Consider the following 14,463-nt stretch of genomic DNA (forward strand, 5'->3'; position numbering starts at 1 on the left):
GCTCCCCAGCAGCTCTACCACCACTTGCCCTGGCTCAGGGCATTGTATGACCTCCTGGCCTACCTTGCAGGGACACCCACTGACAGGCCAGGGTTGGAAACCTGGTTTACCCCAGTTGACAGGCTACGGGACCAACCAGTGGGCTGGGGAGACTCAGACCTTGTCTGCCTTGGTCACTTGGAGCCTGGTACACGGTAGGCAGTGAGTACCACCAGGCTGAGTTGGTGAGGCCCGGCTGCAGGGGGCCATACTCAAAAGATAGTCAGGGAATTAGTACTTGAGAAACTAGCCTCACCTAAGGTTGGTGGGGCCTCTCTATGCCCAGTGGGTCCAGACAGGCCTGGCAAGTACCTATTTTTTCAAGGGCAGGTGTGACAGAAGCTGGATTGGAGGGTTGGAAACCCAGGTGATACCTTCTCCCCGCCCCCTTCCATCTGGGTTGCTGCTCTGAAATGAATTTCCTTTGTCTTCCGGAATACAAATTTTTATGAACCAAACTGACATCAAATGATCAGCTCACTGGGCTTTGGCTTCTTTTTTAAAGATAACCCTCAGGGCAGTCAGTCTCTTAAAAAAAAAAAAAAAATCGAACAGTTCAACTCAGTAAATATTTCTTTAAAAATAAAAAGATTTTATTTATTTAGAGTGTAAGCAGGGGGAGGGGCAGAGGGAGAGGGAGAGAGAGAATCTCAAGCAGACTCCCACTAAATGCGGAGCCTGACATGGGGCTCCATCTCACAACCCCGAGATCGTAACCTGAGCCAAAATCAAGAGTTGGGCACTGAGCCACCCAGGCGCCCAGTAAATAATTTTTGTACAGATAGTATGTCAGGTCTTGGGGGGGGGGGGCAGTGAATAATTTTAATATGGGGTATAAAAGGAGCAGAGATCAGGAACCTGTCATCCAGCTGTGGGGTTAGAGGGAACTAACTTAAAGATGACAGAATTAGGGGCCGGGCAGGTTAGGCAGAGCTACCAGAACGGGCCAAATCCTGGAGGAGAGAGGCAAACAAGGAAGGCTAACAGGTCGAGGGCTTGGCATTCTTGGAGGAGCCGGAGAGGTTCTGTTTGGTGGGGGTGGGGTGCAGGCTAAGTTCTGGAAATGGGGGACTGTGAAGGATTGGAGAAATAAGCAGGGGCTGGATTCTGAGGGGCCTTGTAGCCACACCAGGGAATTTAGAGTTATCCAAGGATAGTGGGAGCTTCCCTTCTAGATGGCAGGCCTTAAGCTGGGAGTGATCCAATAGATCTGCCATGAAAGTCTTCCTGGGGTCGAGCTGACATCTGCCTCTCTGTGACTTGCTCTGCCAGGGCTTTTTCTGCCCCCTGGGCCCACACTTTATAGGCTTAACCTCTCTTCCTATTGGAATCCTGCCGTGGGTCAGCCTCCCAGGGTCATTGTCTCTTCCCAGGATCCCTACAGACATCTAGGTCCCTGAGGCTGGAGTTGAGAGAGAGAGAGAGGAGAAGGCCAGATCTTCAGCTGGTGCCAGAAAAGACTTTCTTGGCCCGGGTTTCTCAAAGTGTGGTCTGCGGATTTCTTGCATTTGAATCAATGGGGACAGTTTTTTGGTTTTGTTTCTTGTTGTTGTTTTTTAAAGATTTTATTTTATTTATTTATTTTTTAAGATTTAATTTTTATTTATTTGAGAGAGAGAGAGCATGAGTGAGAGAGCACAACAAGGGGAGCATCAGAGAGAGAGGAAGAAGCAGACTCTCCACTGAGCAGGAAGTCCAACACAGGGCTCGATCCTAGGACCCTGAGATTATGACCCAAGCCCAAGGCAGCCACTTAACTGATGCCACCCAGGAGCCCCTGAAGATTTTATTTTTAAGTAATCTCTACACCCAACGTGGGGCTCAAACCCGCATCCCTGAGATCAAGAGTTGCAAGCTCTTACTGAGCCAGCCAGGTGCCCCTGTTTTAGTTTTTAATGTAGATTCCTAGGCAACCCTTGACCTACTCAATTATAGACTATGGGGGCAGGACCCAGGTATCTGCATTTTTAAAAACATTTTATTTATATATTTATTTGAGAGAGAGAGAGAGGAGCAGAGGGACAGGGACAAGCAGACTCCACGCTGAGCACAGAGCCTGACTCTGGGCTGATTCCATGACCTGAGCTGAAATCAAGAGTCGGATGCTTAAGGGACTGCATCACCCAGGTACCCTGGTATCTGCATTTGAAAGAGTGCCCTAGGTAATTATTCAACACAAGAATGCTTGAGACCTAGAGTCATTTGTGTGATACTTCCCACTCCAGACTCTAAAATAGCTCCCTGCCCCCTTCTCACAGATCTTGCCTGGGCTGTCCTGGGTGAGGCTCACCTGGAACAGTGTTCTTAGGAGAGGGGAAGGGCACTCACATTCTTGACATTGCGACCCATCTCTCCCCTCACCTGGCTCTGTCTTGCTGCTTAGATAATCTCAGTTGCTTGAAGAAGGTTGCAGAAAAAAATGGCACTTCCTGGAAATTCCAGATGTGGGAAGGGCAGAGGGATTCGGCTGCTTTTTGGGAGCTCGTTTTAGTGGCCTCGGTGTCTCATTCCTCACTTAGCCAACTCCCCACAAAGTCCCCCAGGGCCCCTACTGTGTGCCAAGCCCTGAGCTAGGCACGAGGGCCATGGGCATCACATTGGGGCCTTGCTGTGGAGGAACAGATAAACCAGTCACCAGAGACCTTCCTCCCTGGTGGCAGGGGTGAGGTGATTTTATGTGAGCTGTCCAAGAGGCAGAAACGGTCTGTTGCTATGGAAACACTGGGAGCTGAGCTTGAGAGGAAGGGTCAAAGAACATTTTACAAAGCAGGTGATTTTGAGCTCCATCTTCAAGGAGGAGGGGGAGTTTTCTGGATAAACAAGATAGGCATGAGAGGGGTCATGCCTGAGGGTGAAAACATGAGGTCAAGACCACACTGGTGGGAAAGAATCAGACTTGGGATGCTTTAATCAGTCACGCGAAAGACTGATTTGGTCAGAGGGTCTACAGGTGTGGATGTGTGTGTGTGTGCACATGCATGCACGATTTAAGGTTTAGAAACTGTATGGAGTGGGGCGCCTGGGTGGCTCAGTTGTTAAGCATCTGCCTTCGGCTCGGGTCATGATCCTGGGGTCCAGGGATCGAGCCCCGCATTGGGCTCCCTGCTCCGCGGGAAGCCTGCTTCTCCCTCTCCCACTCCCCTTGCTTGTGTTCCCGCTCTCGCTGTCTCTCTCTGTCAAATAAATAAATAAAATCTAAACAAACAAACAAACAAAGAAACAAAAAATAGAAACTGTATGGAGAAATAGTGGTAGGGAGATCAGAAAGGGTTTTGCAGTAGTTTAGGCAAGAGAAGTTTGGTCTTTACTTACTGATTAGCTTAGCTAAATAGGTTCAGCTAAGGTGGGGGGTCAGGGAACAGAAAAGTTCCTGGGCTCGAGCGCTAACTCAACCATCAACTCTCTGTGTGATCTCTAGCACGTCCCAGAGCTAACTGGGCTCTAGCTGCCTCATCTATAAATGTTTATCGCGGTCCTACTATGCAGCAGCCTCTGGGATAGCTACTGGGGATAAAGCTATAAGTGAGACAAACATGCTTCCTTCTCTCACGGAACTCAAAGTTTATAATAGGCAGTTACAGAACAATGTGTAATGGTGGGGAAGTACTGGGGGCTTCGGGATCTTTCAGAAAGCTCACTGAACCTATCTTTTCCCATTGTTTGTGTATCTCTTATAGTAACGGTAGATGACTATGTTTTGAGAGAATCTATTGAATCCGTCCCTTTTGGGGGTGGGGGAGGGGGTGTGGACAAGACATTCCCTGAAAGGAATGGATATTCACAATGTCAGTTGTCCTGGATGAAGAGCATCCAGGGTCAGGAAATGTGGATTTATCACTCAGACCTTGCGTAATGTTAGAAGGAGCATCGCTCTATGTTTTTCTCTCTTAGGCCTGAACCCTGAGGGATCTAGTTAGACTTGAGTGCATCCAAGTGGCCTCTACCACAGTGGGGCAGGATCCTGGCCGGGCAGTAAGTCAGGGAGCCAAGGTTGGGCAAGGTGGCCTTTCCGTGAGTAGGTAGCACGACATTTTATGTTCCTCTGAGTAATTCTTTTTAGCTCTTTTTTTCTGAAGATTATTTTTCTTCCTTTCTTTCTCTCTCTCTCTCTTTTTTTTTTTAGAGAGAGAGTGAGGGCTGGTGTAGAGGATGCATGGGTGTGAGTGGGGGTGGGGGTGGGGGTGGGGTGGGGGGCAGATGGGGCAGGAGGGGGAGGGGCAGAGGGAGAGGGAGAGTGAGAATCCCAGCAGGCTCCATGCCCGGCGTGGGTTGCAGGGCTCTATCTCACGACTCTGAGATCATGACCTGAGCCAGATGCCTAACCGACTGAGCCACCCAGACACCCCTCTTTCTTTTCTTTCTTTCTTTCTTTTAAATATTTATTTATTTAATTAAGTAATCTCTACACCCAACATGGGGCTCGAACTCACAGCCCCGAGATCAAAAGTCACATCCTCTTCCTACTGAGCCAGCCAGGTGTCCCTCCTTTTAGCTTTCTTTAATGTTTTAGTTTCCTAGGGCTGCTGTAACACAGCACCACGAACTAGGGGGCTTAAAACAATAGAAATTTATTCTCTCATAATTCAAGAGGCCAGAAGTCTGAAATCAAGTTGTTGGCAGAGTTCGTTCTTCTGGAGTCTCTGAGGGAGAATCTGTTCTAGTCCTTTCTCCTAGCTTCTCATGGTTGTTGGCAGTCTTTGGTATTCCTTGGCTTGTAGAAACATCATTCCAGTCTCTGCCTCTGTCATTACATGTAATTCTTCCCTGTGTCTCCTCTGTGTTTAAATTTCTCTTATAAAGACACCAGTTACCTAATCCAGTATGACTGTATCTTAACTTGAATACATCTGCAAAGACCCTATTTCCAAATAAGGTAACATTCAAAAGTACCAGAGGTTAGGACTGGAACATATCTCTTTTGACGACCAATTCAATCTAGCACACTGAATTTCATGTAAAGTTTTGTCAGTCTTTCTGATCTCAGTGGTGTTATGGCAAGTTAAGCAAGGGTGTCCATGTTTGGACCCATGCAGCGTAAGGAAGAGCATTGTCTTTTGATGCCAGCTTGGCGGATGTAGCCATGAGGCGTGGGATTCCCAAATGAAAGGTGATTTTGAAGTAGCTACTTGAATGAGTGAAGAGTAGGAATTTTAAGGCCAACTCCCTCATTCCTCAGGAGATTCTCCTTTTCCTGCTGTTCTTGGACAATCTCCCTTTTACTTGGGATGCTGGGAGATTGTAGATTTACTTACAACTACATTTCTAAACTGGAAAGGTAACATGATGAACAAGAAGTAAACAGTTAAATGAGAAGGGGCATTCTCAATGAGCATTTAGCATATTAAAAGCTCTGAAGATTCCTCCAGTAAATAAATCCCTTTAGCTGTATAATCCAATGTTACCTAAATGTACTTGGTCATGAAGCTCTTTTATTTAGGACAATACACTATTAGTTATCTGTTCCTATATTACATATTATCCCAAAACTTAGTGGCTTAAAACAACAATAAAAAATTATCTTTCACAGTTTCCAAGGTCAGAGATTTGGGAGTGGTTTGGCTGAGAAGTTTTGGCTTGGAGTCTTTCCTGAGGCTGCAGTCATCTGAAGGCTTTGTTGAAATGGGAGGATGCATTTTTGAGGTGGTTCAGTTAGGCTGGAAAGTTGATGCTGGCTATTGGTGGAAGGTCTCAGTTCTTCATTTCATGGGCCTCTCTACAGGGCTGCTTGAGTGTTCTCATGACATGGCAGCTGGCTTTCCCCAGCATTAGCAATCCAAGAAGCCAAGGCGGAAACTTTATAAGCTAGCTTTGGTCCTCTGTTATAGAGGACCAAATAGAGTATATGCAGCTTTTATACTCTTTAGTTACACAGACTCTGTTATACTCTGTTAGTTACACAGACTAGCCCTGATTTCCTGTGGGAACAGCAGGAAGTGAGGGTCATATGGACCATCTGGGAGGCTGGTACCACAAATATGAATCTTCATGTATTCATTCATTCAGCAAATATTTCCTGGTGCCTGTTGTATGCCAGGCACTGTTCTAGACACCAAGGACACAACTTCAAACACAACAGACACATCTCTATCCTTGTGGGGCTCACGTTCTAGTGACACCTCACTCACTCAACAGCTGCTTGAGACAATTTGGGAAATACTGCTTCACAGGGACACAGAAGAGTAAGTGAGAAGTGTGACTACAGAATGTTTAATGCCAAGACAGGGGACACTCATAATACCATGGAAGCTGGGGCTCCTGACCTAGGCTTGACATTCTGGAAGAGGCAAAAGGATAGGGAAAGAAAACAGATCAGTGGTAGCCAGGGGAAATGATTAGAGAACAAGGAATGGTTGACTCTAAAGTGACAGCACACAGGAATTTTTAATGCGATGGAACTGTTCTGTATAGTATGGTGGTGAATACATGACTATACCATTATCAAAATCCATAGAACTCTACAAAGACCAAAGTTAATTGTATACAAACAAACAAAAAAAATCATTCAGTCCCAGGATGTAACATATGAATTTAACTATATTACAAATATATATGAAAAAGGTAGTGGGGGTTGGGGTGGGGGAAAAGCTAAAATAAGTAAATTCGGAAAACACTGTTTTGACTGGATACTGTAAGGCTACAGACAAAAGGAACCATACATTAAAAAAAAAAAAAAAGAAGGAATCATATATAAACATTATAGTCGGTAAATTTGTCACAGATTGACAATTCTGAAATGATTTAACATGTATATTAGTTTTGAACAAATAAGTAGATAAATTGTAGCTAATGGGACATAAGGTTTTTACTGTCAGAGAAAGAGGGGTTGGTTGGGGAGAAAGCCTAGAATAAACCTTGTGGGGCTGGATTTGAGTTGGAGATACCAGCATGAACTCATGCTTGTTTTATATACATATACACATAGAATTATAGAATATATGTGATAGATCTATGTAGGTAGATATCACTCTATATAGATTCATAAGCTACAGATATCTGCATTATATATATAATATTTATTATATTATATATCTGTATAATATTTTATATAAAATATAATATATATTATATATTATATTATATATCTGTGTGATATATAATATATATTATATATACAGACATACAAATAATATAAATAGTATGTATATGCGAGCTAATATACATACATATATTTGCTAGTTTTGTCAGCTAAGAAGTCCTAAAAGAAGGGGCACCACATTAACAATGAGCACATCTAACATCCAGATGTTGATTTCTAAACACCATTCCTCAATAAAAAGAACCAGTGTTCCTTGGAAAAATGACTAATTCTAATGCAAGATAAACCTGGAGCAACTTGAATTTCTAGAAAGTTAGGGCTAAAAAATAAGCAGGGGAGTGGGGGCAGATATCAAAAGGATGCAGGAGCCAACTCAAAAGATGTCCTAATAGCCAAGGCTGAAACAATTTGAGCAATGTAATAAATAACAGTGATATTAGATTATAACACAAAGAATAAAATAAATCTCTGTAAATCCATACTGACATAAATAAATGGTTGAATAAATAACTCACTGAGGGAGAAGGGACAAGTTTCCTTTAAAGAAGAATTCCAATTAATAACTGTAGAAGGAATAAGTGAAATAGAAAATCACCATTAGACCATCACATTAATAATTGCTACAGGCAAGATCCATTGATGAATGCTAAAATCAGTAGGTAAAACTTTAAGGTAGAACAGGATATTTGCAGACCTCAAAATATCTGTTCCTAAATATACTAATTACTGTGAGGGTTTTAAAATACAATCCCAAATTCTTTGATACCCCTTGCTCTACGAGGTATAGCTTACTTAATTCCTCTGACTTTGAACGTGGTATGGACTTAGCAACTTGTTCTAACACATAGAGTACGGAAAGGGAAAAAGAGCAACTTTACAGTAGAGAAACCAAGCAAACACCACCTTAAACCAAGCAGTCAATGTTAACATCATCAGCAATAATTCATGTTGATATCAGATGTCCCTGATACAATGCATTGAGAAGCACACATCACCTCTGTGATATTCTTTCCCAAACCCCATAACCTCAGTGTAACCTAAACTGGGCAACTTTCTACAAAAGATCTAACCACAAATCTTGAAAGGGATTGAGATTTCAATTTTCTTTTTGAGGAAACACACGCACATATTTATATATTGATGCCAGGAAGGGAGGGAAAAGCTGAAGCTCTAGGAGAGGGAGGGGCCGTGTAATCTAAAGCTTTGTGATTCCGTAACCTTTGGAGATGCAGCCCATGTATGTGGAACACTCAGACCCTGTCTCCATCCCGATGTGTCACAGGCCTTTCACTTGCCACGGGACAATAATTCTCAGTTTTTCCCTTTCCTCCACCTAGGCAGTTGCTGTTTGTGTCCTTGTCCAGGCTGGAGAATCTGAAGAAGAGAGACCTCCTTTCTTCCCAGTGGGACCCAGCTCAGCTTCAAGTCCTGCCCGGCTGTGCCGTGGGTAGGTGGCCTCCTGTCCCTCCAGACTGCCCCGGGGCTGAACGGTGTCCGGATTGTCACCCAGGAGTGCTGGGAGGGTGCCTGACACCAGGGGGCAGCAGTAACCAAGTGGAAGGTAGGGTGGGCAGGCGGGAGGAGAAAGGTCGGAAAAACAGTGCCCTGTGCCCATGTGAACTTCACATCCGATCCTCTTGTGCGTTTTCACAGATTGGCTCCCACTTCTCAGAATCGTCAGTTGTTTGGCGCTCGGTAATCATAGATTTGCCTCGTTAACTGTATTTTTAGGGAGATTTCCCTGTTTCCCCTGCCAGATTGTAAGGTCCTAAAGAGCAGAGCCAGTGTTTATATTTATAAACTCCTTGTGCCTCCTTGTGCAGTGAATAATAAAAGCTGCCATTTTGTGATGCATATTAGGGGAGTGCTTTCTGTGTTTTAACTCCAAGTTTGCTGCAATCCCAAACTAAGGCTCGGAGATGTTCACTGAGAATAGCCACGACAGAAATAGGTAACTGGGGTGCTCACTCTGCTCCCAGCACCTCATCAAGCCCTTTACATAGCTCATCTCATTTAATCCTCTCCCAACAATCCTATTATCCTTGTTTCGTGGCTGAGGAAACGGAGGCACAGAGGGCTTAAGTAATGTCTAGAGATTGGAAGGCTAGCTCCCAACTCCAGGTCCAGTGATCTTTCCCACCATCCTGCCCCAGATTCCTTATCACATGGGTGAAATCAGATTAAAAGTAAACATCCAAAGGGACACCTGGGTGGCTCAGTCGGTTGAGTGTCTGACTTGGGCTCAGGTCGTGATCTCGGGGTCCTGGGATCGAGCCCTGTGTTGGGCTCCCCACTCTGCAGGGAGCCTGCTTGTCTCTCTGTTCCTCCCCCTGTTCGCACTCTCTCTCTCTCCCTCTTTCAAATAAGTAAAATCTTAAAAAAAAAAAAAAAAAAGGAAACATCAAGGACTCCCTTCGAATGAGGTAGCCAGACAGCCCAGAGATTGAACTTCAGACTTTCTTTTTTTCCAAGATTTTATTTATTTATTTGACAGAGAGAGACACAGTGAGAGAGGGAACACAAGCAGGGGGAGTGGGAGAGGGAGAAGCAGGCTTCCTGCCAAGCAGGGAACCTGATGCGGGGCTCGGTTCCAGGACCCTGGGACCATGACCTGAGCCGAAGGCAGAGGCAGACGCTTAATGCTTAACGACTGAGCCACCCAGGCACCCCCGGACTTTTTTTTTTTTTAAAGACTTTATTTATTTATTTGACAGAGAGAGTGCGTGGGAGAGCACAAGCAGGGGAGCGGCAGAGGGAAAGGGAGAAGCAGACTCCACTGAGCAGGGAGACCGAAGCAGGGCTCGATCCCAGGACCCTGAGATCATGACCTGAGGACCTGAGCTGAAGGCAGACGCCTAACTGACTGAGCCACCCAGGCGCCCCTGAACTTCAGACTTTTAAGTTTTTTTTTTTTTGACAGAGAGAGAGACACACACAGTGAGAGAGGGAGGAGTGGGAGAGGGAGAAGCAGGCTTCCAGCTGAGCCGGGAGCCCGATGTGGGACTTGATCCCAGGACCCTGAGATCATGACCTGAGCCGAAGGCAGATGCCCAACTGACTGAGCCACCCAGGCGCCCCCCGACCAAAAAATTTTTTTTAAATAAAAAAAACTTATTAACTGCCTGTTGTGAGTCTGTATGAGTTATATCTTTGTGTGGCCATCCCAGGTCAGGCAAATGGCATATTTCTGAAAGCCATTTCAGCACAGGGATGGCAAGCAATAACTTAACTCTGTGTGGAAGTTACCACAGGCACATAAATCTATCCCACTAACCTTATAATTAATGTATCTCCAACCCACCTTCCTTTTGCTGGATCCCAAAACTGCTCTTGGCTCTTCCAACGTCACCTGACTCAAGGGGAAGTGTGACAGAGGGAAGCCTGAAGGGAAAGACACAGTAGTCTTACACACTGGGGTTAAAATATCTTTCGCACATTTCACAAAAACATAAGATTGCGTGCACACGCGACAGGGGCCTGTGCTCCGGGGGACCCCCTTCAGCCTCAGCTTCCTTAGCACACAGTACATGCGCCTCTGGTGGGTGCTGGCTGGTGCGCTGGGGCAATCAATCAGCAACTGGGTGGTTCCCCACAGCCCTCCTGCTCTTGCACTAGGCTTTACAAAGTTCACTTTTATAGGTCTTGGACCTAGTTCCATATTAGGACAGTTCTACCCCCTACTTTTTTTGAATGATAGCATCCCACTGCATGAATGGACAACCATATTTTGCCACGGCAAACAATGCTGCGAAGAATTTTTTTAAGCGCGTGTGAGAATATATTTGTAAAATACATTCTTAGAGTGTGATCGCTGGGCTCCAGAGTATATCCAATTAAAATTTAATTGACACTGCTAATTGCTGTCCTTGGAGGTTGTGAGGACCTGCTAGCAGGGTCGGAGCATGGTCAACAGTGTGTTAGCAAGCATTGCTCATTTTTGCCACTTTGTAGATGAAAAATCTTGCCATAGTTTTGATTTGCATTTCTCTTATTGCGAATGAAAGGGAACATTTTTTTCCATATGTTTAAGAACGACTTATATCTCCTCCTTTGGGGAGTGTTTATATCCTTTGTCCATTTTTCTATTGAGTTAGTCTGTTTCTTTTTTTTTTTTAAGATTTTATTTATTTATTTGACAGAGAGCTAGAGAGAGCCCACAAGTAGGCAGAGTGGCAGGCAGAGGGAGAGGGAGAAGCAGGCTCTCCGCTGAGAAGGGAGCCAGACGTGGGGCTCGATTCCAGGACCCCAGGATCATGACCTGAGCCGAAGTCACCGCTTAACCGACTGAGCCACCCAGGGGCCCCGAGTTAGTCTGTTTCTTACTGATTTGTAAAAGCTGTTTAAATATCAAGGAAATCAGCTCTTGGTCTGTGATATAATTGGCAAATCAGTTTCCTCGGCTTTTCATTTATCTTTTGACTCTGCTTATGGGGTTTATTTTCCCATGGGAAAAAGATGCTGTATTTATGTAACTGAATATATATATTTTTAAAGATTATTTATTTATTTATTTGACACAGAGATGGAGAGAGAGTACAAACAGGGGGAGCACCAGAGGGAGAGGGAGAAGCAGGCTCCCTGCTGATGCGGGTCTCGATCCCAGGACCCTGAGATCATGACCTGAGCCGAAGGCAGACGCTTTACCAACTGAGCCACCCAGGCACCCCTGTATTTTTTTTTTTAAGATTTATTTTCAGGGGGCGCCTGGGTGGCTCAGTCGTTAAGCGTCTGCCTTCGGCTCAGGTCATGATCCCAGGGTCTTGGGATCGGGTCCCACATCGGGCTCCCTGCTAGGCCGGGAACCTGCTTCTTCAGACTTACAACCTGGGGTTCAACAGTCACATGCCCCACCGACTGAGCCAGCCAGGCGCCCCTATGTAACTGAATGTATTAAACAAGTTTTTGATGACTTCTGACCTGCTGTCATTCTTAGAAAGACCTGCTTCCTCCAAATATAATAATAAAAAAATTCTCCCATTGTTATAGTATTTTTATGATTTCATTTTTAATATTTAAATAATTGATTTTTCAGGAATTTGTTTCGGTGTACAAGGTGAGGTGTGGATATTTTATTTTAGCTCAGAAAGCTACCCCATTGTCCCAAGGTCTTTAGGGAAAATTCATCTTATCTTCACAGACTGAAAGGCTATCTTTGTCATATACTAAATTTCAGTGTGTACTTGCTCTTCTTTCTACATTGTTGGTCTGTTCCACTCAACACTTTGTCTATTCATGCACCAAGCTGCTAATAGTGGCTTGTATGTTTTGATTTCAGACTTTCAGCTTCCTGAACTGTGAGAGAATACATTTCCGTTGTTGTAAGCCACCCCCCTGGTTTGTGGTAACCTGTAATGCTGATACAGTGACAGAGCTGGGATTTGAAGGCGAGTCTGAGTGCGAGCCTGAGCCCTGTGTTCTGAGTGGGAGTGCAGGGATAGTCATCCCTGCTGCTGAGAGAGTGTGTGATGGGGAGGAGCCGGGGAAATTAGTGTGCCTCCAATTTCCTTGGGCTTTGTCAGCCTATGGGTGTTACAGACAAAGGCGTATGCTGGTCATTCTGTGTCCCTCCCCATTCTCTTCTGCTCTCCAACACCCTGCCCAGTGTCCAGGAGGCTGACCTCAATGGCCTGCCGCCACCCTACTTCCTTGCCCTTTGGCTTCCGTCTGGGTTTGGCCAATGCCAGTCACTGGCAGCAAGCTGGAAGTGCTCCCTCCACTCTGGGTCGCAGCTTGTCGGTGGCTGTGCATCTTTACCTAAGGCCACAGCTCCTGTCTTGTGGCCCTCTATAGCTCCAGCTCTGGTCCATTGGTTGGTTCCGGTAACCACTTCTTCCCCTTTCCATTTCAGGCCTATGATGGTAACAGCTTCCCCCACACTAACCCTAGAACCGCTTACTGGTTTTCCTTCACCCTGCCCACATCCCTATAGAGATCCATTCTGTAACCTTCCTTCAGCCATTCCTTTGGAGGGGACCTTGTGCTTCCTATGGAGATCCTGACCAATACGGGGAGTAACTCCAGTTTCCTTGGCTCTTGCCTCTGCTTGCTTATTTGAAACCACCTTAAGTCCTGACCATTCTTTGTGCCTCTGGGAAGCTACTTCTGTTCCAACGGGAGCCCTCCAGGGCAAGCTGCTCAGGATTCTGGCAAAGTCAGGGGGAAGCCTGTCTCCCCTCTGGGTTACTCCCACACAAAGGTCCCAAGCAGGCTGTCTGGATCCCAGGGCTCCCCACCCCCACCTCCAGCAACTGGAATAAGCCTATATGTCAGGCTTACAGGGCAGGCCCCTCCTTTAATCACAAAGAGTTTTCTCCGGAGGCTTCTCATTCCTTATGCAAACAGGCTCCTTGCAGGGTGTGCTCCCCTGTTGCCAGACATGCCGAGACAGATCGGATTCTCCTTAGACTTGAGCGGTTGGGAAGGTAGATTTGGGCCGCAGCAAGGAAAGCCTCTATCACAATCGAACAAGTTTTAACTTATGTTGTAGGCAAGGAATCACTAAAACAGATTCACGCCGGGAGAGGTTTGATCAAAAATTAAGAGCTTTGCACATCATCATCTCAGGGCCGGTTCCTGCTCTGCCTCTAGCTGAACTATCCCCTCCCCGGAGAGGTCCCATTGGGCACTCTTCATCAGCCCAACTTGGTTTATTTCCAGTAGAATATTTATCATCCCCTGAAATCACAACTGTTTTCTTCTTCTCTCTTCTCCCAGTCCATGAGGGCCAGGAGTTAACTTAGTCAACGCTATACTCTCAGGGCCCGGCTTATAGTAAACAATAAATATGTGTCGAATTTGTTGAATGAGTGAATGAATTTGGCCCAGTGAATGAATTTAGATGAGGAAGCCCAGAGAGGTCAAGGACTCAGCTACCTGCTTAATCGTGCACAACTCATCACTGGCGAAGTTGGGACTGGAGCCAGGCTATTTAATTAAATCGACTACATTCAGGAGGAGAGGCAGGAGGAGGGGATGGGTTAGCAGGAAGGGTGAGGAGAGCCTGATCTAGAGCCAGGCTGATGCCAGTGGGAAAGAGGGGATCTCTGGGAAGCTATGGTGACATATGGGCCAGAGGTGAGGTGGGGACAAGAGACAAGATCTAGGAAGGGAAAACTAAAATATATTGGGTATCTATTCTGTGCCAGAAAACGTGCCAGGTGTGGTATGCACCTGTGCGGTCTGATTTGCAACCTGTGCTGCAGGTATTATTATCCCCATTCTTATGAGCTGAAGAAATGGAGTCACAGGAGTTTACATAAATTACCCTCTTTTATCCATTTTATCATTTATCCTAAACTTGACCTCTTTCCATCCTCTGCACTGCCCCTTTAAACTTAGGATTTAACCTGAGAGTTTTCCTTGAAGATGCCCCTGTGCGTGGGGTCCAC

This window comes from Phoca vitulina, unplaced genomic scaffold (genome assembly GCF_004348235.1).
Source record: "Phoca vitulina isolate PV1807 unplaced genomic scaffold, GSC_HSeal_1.0 scaffold7, whole genome shotgun sequence".
In the NCBI taxonomy this organism is placed as follows: domain Eukaryota; kingdom Metazoa; phylum Chordata; class Mammalia; order Carnivora; family Phocidae; genus Phoca; species Phoca vitulina.